The following is a 6,471-nucleotide window of genomic DNA, read 5'->3' as shown; positions in this document are numbered from 1 at the left end:
TATTATTAAGTGCCGTAAATAGGAAGGTTTGGGTGGTTTTGCTGAATTATGAACTAAACTAGCTTCCAGATGCTCTCATTCTTGTACAAATCAAGCTATGTTTTCATTGATTGTAAAGTTTTATCAGAATGCCAAAAAGGCACTGAAAATGTTTACTGCATATTTATTGGTACTGTATATATAGATGTCAGTTATACGTAAGAAATTGTAAAAGACAAGGTATAAAGTTGAGATCTATTAAACTTAACTATTTACTTTAGCAGATGGCTTTGATGTCTTTTGACAAGCAAGTTTATAAATATTTTTTTTAAATACATGTCTTAAAATAAAAAATAAAAGCACTTCTATTCACCTTGATTCCTGAGTCTGTCTGTATTCTAATATCTACCAAGTGCTCATATTTACAGCTGGGAAAGGCAGACATTTGTTTACCCATAACAACATGGTTAAGTGTGCTATATTTTTCACAAAATACATGACTTCACAGATGTGTAGATTTTTTTGTATGCAAGCTATTAATACATTTGCATACAGAATATACACTCAGCAAGTTATAAATCCTGGTATTTCAGGAGCATGGAACTGGTCTTCATCTGAGAACCAGTTTCAGACATTTTCTTCAGCCTTTAACACCTGCAATTAGAATGTTTTGGTCCAGTAGTGTACAATCATATCAGGGAACTGAAAGTTATAGTCTTGTTACTCTTCCCCCTTCCCTTCCCCCAGACAAAGCTAGCTGAATCTCACCATCATTTAAGGTGCTTAACTCTGTGGCAACAAAAAAGAAAAAAAAAACACCAAAGAGTCAGTATATCCAGAAAACCACCTACCATGCTTCGGTATGAAAAAAATCCCTATTTAACTGCTTTCTGTTCAATACCAGTAATATTTAGTAAAAACTCATTATGTTCTGAGATTCATATAGAATTTCATAACATTTGAGCAGGACTACATCTGCAGTCCAGAAAAGAACTTTATGTGGGCGAACTGAATTCTTAAGTCTCACAACACGATCCATTTGACCAACCCTATAAGCTAATATTTCTGCCAGAATGGCAATGAAAAAAATATTTTAAAAATCAGTAATGCATTTTGTTCATGGCTGACAAATAAAGTTAGTGGTGATTCCTACCTGCAGTCCAGAAGCCTGTCATTAGTCTGACTTCCTCAGCAGCCAGAGGGAGATGGGGTGACTTGCGCTCTGGGTACATGTTCCTTTCTCTATTAACTGCATACAGCTAGAAATTCCAGCACAGCTGAGGTTAAGCAGTAGAAATCACACACTGAGCTTCAGTTCTGGGTTAAGAAAGTGACTATTTGGTCTGCAGCCTCTCAGCAGCTGCCAGAACTGGGACCTGAAGCTGGCTACTGCACCGGCCCCTGTGGCTGTTCCCCTCCAACAACCAACACTACAGTAAGGCATCTGGCTTTTCCCTTGTATTCCACCCCTTTATCTGATATAAATTCATTAAAGTAGGAGAGCCCTACACTGTACCACAGGAGGGGAAGAGGTCCATTGCTCCCTGCTGATGGTCCAGCCAGGGGATTACCAGAGGCACGCAGCCATCTCCCCTCTGCAGGCAGGACACAGAGGCAGTTGTGCATGCAAAGGTGAAAGTGGAAGAGAACTTAATCAAGCAAACAGCTGCCAGAGCAGGATTATCTGTCAAATCATGCAAAATAGTTTTGTTCACTACACTTCCCCTCTCTCATAAGTTCCTAAAAGCATAGGTGGGAAAACGGCATCCTCTCAAAGAGACGGCTAGCAGAAAGTGCTGCTCATGTCCCAGCCCTTCAGCTGGATGACTTCACTCTTTGCAGATGTCCCACTTCCTTTTCTGCATGTAAATCAGGGGAATCTCTAGAACAAAAACAAGGAGATATGAAACAACTTTTTTCCTATAGCAGTGGGACTGTTCCTCTTCACTACTGAATTATCTGGCAAGTAGGTATTAACGTGTGGAGAACTCCCCTGTCTGTACAAATATCTAGGTCCTCTGAAACTAGACAGTTCCTTGGGCTGTTACCACCACCTTAATCGTGGTGACATCTCATTAGTTTTCCTTCAGAGGTCATCCCTTTGTACTTTAAAGGAGGAGGTTAAAAGAAGAGGTGACACAAAGAGGACTGAAGAAGGCTTTTTCTTTACCCATTGTCTGCATCTAGTTGTCACTTCTGGCTAGAAGCATGGGACTGATCTGTGTATCCCATTACTGCTGCCCCTCTACAGTCGTAAACCAGACTTGGATGATGATTCATTTGGCACATCCTGTTGAATACATTTGCTATTCCTTACCCCAGCTCCTCAATTACAGTCCAAGTTTCAGGAAAGTGCTTATGCAACAAATCAAAGCAAAGCACATAACCACAAACCATTTTTTTTGGCAAGCATAGTTTTCTCTGGGAGTCCTTTCTTGCTTCAGGGGGGCACCGTGGGGATTGTGCTTTAAGGTTGTAAGTGCAACAAGGACACCATAGTTCTTTAAGGAGGTTTTAGTTTGTTTATTCTCATAGACAGCTCCCAAGAGGTAGCTGAGGAAAGCCCACTATTTTTACTGCAGTGATCCTGGGCAAAGCAGCACACTGGCACAGTTGCCACAAGAAATTTTCATGAAATTTCTTCCCAGAAATGCCCCACTGTGTCACAGGGTGGATCTCCTAAGTGATAAAGCTGACTATCATGCTACACCAGCACCTGATCTCTACTTTGTGGAAAATCCCAGAGGAAGGCACACATGCTATGAGCATGGCTGCAGTGAGTCAGCTGTGACCTCAGGGCTGACCTCCTGCAGGCAGAGAGAAGGTCAAAGCAGTGCCTGTGGTCTACCTGCCTGCATCTTCTGGGACCCAAGCCAGGCCCAGGCCAGAAGAAAAGGGACACCAAGGGACACCAGGCAGGTTTCTGGGACACTCCCAAGCCCAGCGGTTCTGAGCTGTGTCACCCACCCTTTAGTACATACATTGCCAGGATAAAAACTCCAAGTGCTAAAGCCAGCTATCCTTATTTCCTAAGTTATGGGTTCATACCCACCTTCTGGTAGCCTAAGAAGGTAACTGATAGCTTCCTTGATGTGCACAGCCCCAACATAGCTTGTCTCTACCCACCCCGCCACCCCTTTAGAAGGAAACTCATCCCCCAACCCTAAAGGCTCCCAGGTCCCTCTGCTCCCACAGTAGACAATACAGCTTAGACTATTTTACATTAAGACTTCTCTAGTGCCAGTTCAGTACACATCCTGGTTACACATTTAGTTTTATATTTTTACAGCTTAGAAGTCAGCAAACAAACAGCAACTTCATCTCATGCTTCACAAAACACACTCCTGGTCCTCACTGAAGGGCTCCAGCATAATTTATTGACCTCAGGAATCACTACCCCCAGCTTCTGAGAACACTCTGCCTTCAGTGGCTTTCCTCCAAGCCTTGGATAAGCAACCTACGAGCACTCAGAGGAAGGAAACCAGACTTTTACCCCATTACACATACAGTACCAGCTGCGTGCAGCACACTTCAGTCAGTTCATTGCTTCTCTTACACTACTTCAGAGTTGTCCCATACTGCAGCTGCAGGAGGAGGGGAAGAAATCCAAGTGGCATCTTTGACCTCTCTTACACTTGTTATCAATCCAGCAGTCAGGCTAACATCACACTCACACTGCCACTCCCTTCTTCTCGGAAGTCACGGGAGCAAACAGCTCTGCCTCAGGACAAGCTGTTGGTATGAGTCTGAAGGTCACCCCTTCACCTCCCAGAACACCACTTGGTAACACAAGAGGTTTTTGTGAGGAGACAACAGCTTTAACAGAAGTTCTTGAAAAAAAATTGTCAGAAATGAGATTTCTAACAACCTTGGAGACCTTGAGGGTCCTCACAGTGCAGGTCCTCCAGTGGTCCCCTCCTGCAAGGCCCTGCCATGCTCCACAAAGGCTCTCAGAGCCCTTGACCCGTCTTCCAAGGATTGTGCCACTAAAAAGTGATTTTTCTGAGCTGGAGCTTTTCACATGACATAAGCTACAATAGCCAGGAGTATTGCCAAGTCTAAAGAGACCTGGCAAGAACCAGAAACCACACAGACCCAGGAAAAGGCCATCTCACCCCTTCCCCTGCTTTCCATGGAAGGAATTACACACACCAGGAGAAGATAGAAGCCGCAGGTTCCTCTTGCCCAGGCTCTCATACAGGGCCCTGAATGTACCTTTACTCCCCTCGCCAAGTGCTCTACACACAGCCCATACCTCCCAGGAGGCCTGTTGGGGTGTACGAGACACACTGCCAGTCAATAACCCAGCAGCAAGAGCATTCTCCCACTAAAGCAAAGACTGAAGACCATAGAAGCACAAGAAACATCACAAGATATCAGGCTAGACCTTTAACAACAGTGGTAGAAGATGCTTTTTAGGGAAAACACATGGGTCTGATCACTGTCTTTGTTGCATTTCCCTCCTGTACTATTGCATCACCATTCACTGTAACAATAATTTCAGAAAGTACATTCATGCCTATTCCTTTTAATATTGAACTCATGACTAAAAGAAAGACTCGTGAACAGATTAGTCATTCCGTAAACAAGTTGGTAATAATTATTTGTGCCTTAGTTTCCTCTGAGGGATTCCTTAAATTCCATGTCTGCTGTGCCAGAACACTCCTATCAGTTTCAGCCTGAAGATTAGAAAAGCCCTTGAGCTAGGGCAGCACCTCTCACCTGGAGCACAGGAGCTATGAGATTAGTCTCATCCGGGACACTCTCCTTCTTGGCTGAGGCTTTGGAACACGACAGTTGTGTCAACATCCACATTTCCTGTTGATTGTCATCCAGGATCCTGTAGCACATTAGAGGAACCTCATCAGAAGCCACAACCACATAATCTTTCCCTCCCATAGGGATACAGCATCTGAGCTGTAGGCATTCCTCTCTACCAAGTCTGATGTGAAGCCACAGGAATCAGCACAGATGCTAATAACCCAGAGGGCAGTCAGCTTACAGCAACATTAGAGAGCATTCTCCATTGAGCAGAGAGATCCTTACTACGGCCCTGTGTCAAAGGGAGCTGTAAGAACCAACTTAGTCAAAGAGGCCAGGACTAGGTGATAGTCCCAGCTAGCTTCCCATCTCTGATAAGAAACACCACTGAGAAGATAAACCTTTTTGTCCTGCCTTCCTTCCCTCATCTTTACATGCCCTTAGTCTTTGATGTGGGAGACAGAAAGAAAACAGATCAGCTGGCTTGTTAGGCTTTCCCATATGGCTCCTCAACAAACCCCATGTATTTCTTCTCTTCTGTCCCAATTGATTCCAGAGCACATGGTCACAGAGCCAGGAGCCCACCCCACGCTTCTTGGGAGCCATGCTCCAGGGATTAAGGAGGAGCATAAGGTTGCTATCTGCCACAACACTGCCTTCTCACACAGCAGGGATTTACAAGGAATTTCAAAAGTCAAGCCAACAGTCTCAGACAGCAGAATAACATCTCCTCACTCACCCAGTAGTCATCCCTATCAACTGCTTCTGTGGATAGGGAGCAGAGAAAGCCTTTGGCTGAAGAAGCTGAGCACTAACTCAGAGTCACATGGAACAGGAAACATAACATAAGCATTAGCCTAAACTATTGCATTATTTGAGCAGTTTCCACTCATGTTCTTAAAGAGAATATTTTTCAGAGTTGACTAAATAGCTAAATAAACAACGTAAGAAGCCAGCCTCCCCAGACAAGACATAAACACCTCACTTTCCCCCATACCTTCAGGGATGAGGGCATACAGACACATGGGCCCTGGCACACACTGCAGACCTCCCCCCACATAAGGACCCCCAGCACAACACAACCACCTGCTTCTCCCACTCACCCATTTATCATCTTCCCCAAGCACACAGCTGCAGGAACAAAGCAAGTTGGGGCTAATGGAGCCAATTAGCCATCATTAACACCTTCTTGACCCAAGCCAGTGCCACCCCATCAGCCCATCTGCCCTGGGAGGACTTCTCCAACCCAGTGCAAGCTCTGTGTGAGTCCCTCTGTGCTGCACCTCCCTCTTCAGGAAAATACAGCAACCGACAAAACCAGATCAAAACCCTCTAGCACTGCCTTGGTGCTTTCCAGCCCTCTGAGATCTCTAGGATCCTTCTCCCCTGCTGCATGGGGCTGGCCTCCAAGCCAAGGTTCCCATCACCAGTCTTCTGACTTGTGCACCCCACTTGCAAGTGATGCCCTGATCCCCATCCACAGATGGCTCCCTTCACTAGTAAGCTCCTTGTTGCTGATGTTCTCAACAAGAACATTTACTGTCTACATTGGAGAACACGTTATGTTCTCCATACTCTCTGTTTCCTCTGTCTTTACAGCCTTTCCTTCTTGTATTCAACAACCGAAAGCAGCATCCTGTAATGAAACTGAATTACAGTATTCAATAAATACCAAATCAAATTAGTTATCAAGAATGTCTCCCAAAGACCACCGTGTGCTCTGATGCCGTC

General features: G+C 44.8%; 1 long non-coding RNA gene across 4 annotated transcripts in view; it reads right to left on the bottom strand.

The window, feature by feature from the left end:
* Positions 1-5,847, bottom strand: part of LOC137842657 (uncharacterized) — an 80,755-nt gene extending 74,908 nt beyond the window's left edge. For all 4 annotated transcript variants that reach the window (XR_011089138.1, XR_011089141.1, XR_011089140.1 and 1 more), the window contains exons 1-2: positions 5,738-5,847; positions 4,702-4,819 (exon numbers count right to left, since the gene is read on the bottom strand). This is a non-coding gene — a long non-coding RNA (uncharacterized lncRNA). The remainder of the gene's footprint in view (positions 1-4,701; positions 4,820-5,737) is intronic.
* Positions 5,848-6,471: the final 624 nt, after the last annotated feature.

Source organism: Anas acuta, chromosome 20 (genome assembly GCF_963932015.1).
Source record: "Anas acuta chromosome 20, bAnaAcu1.1, whole genome shotgun sequence".
NCBI lineage: Eukaryota > Metazoa > Chordata > Aves > Anseriformes > Anatidae > Anas > Anas acuta.
Note: the sequence above shows the minus strand (reverse complement) of the source record. Positions and strands in the feature narration are given on the sequence as shown.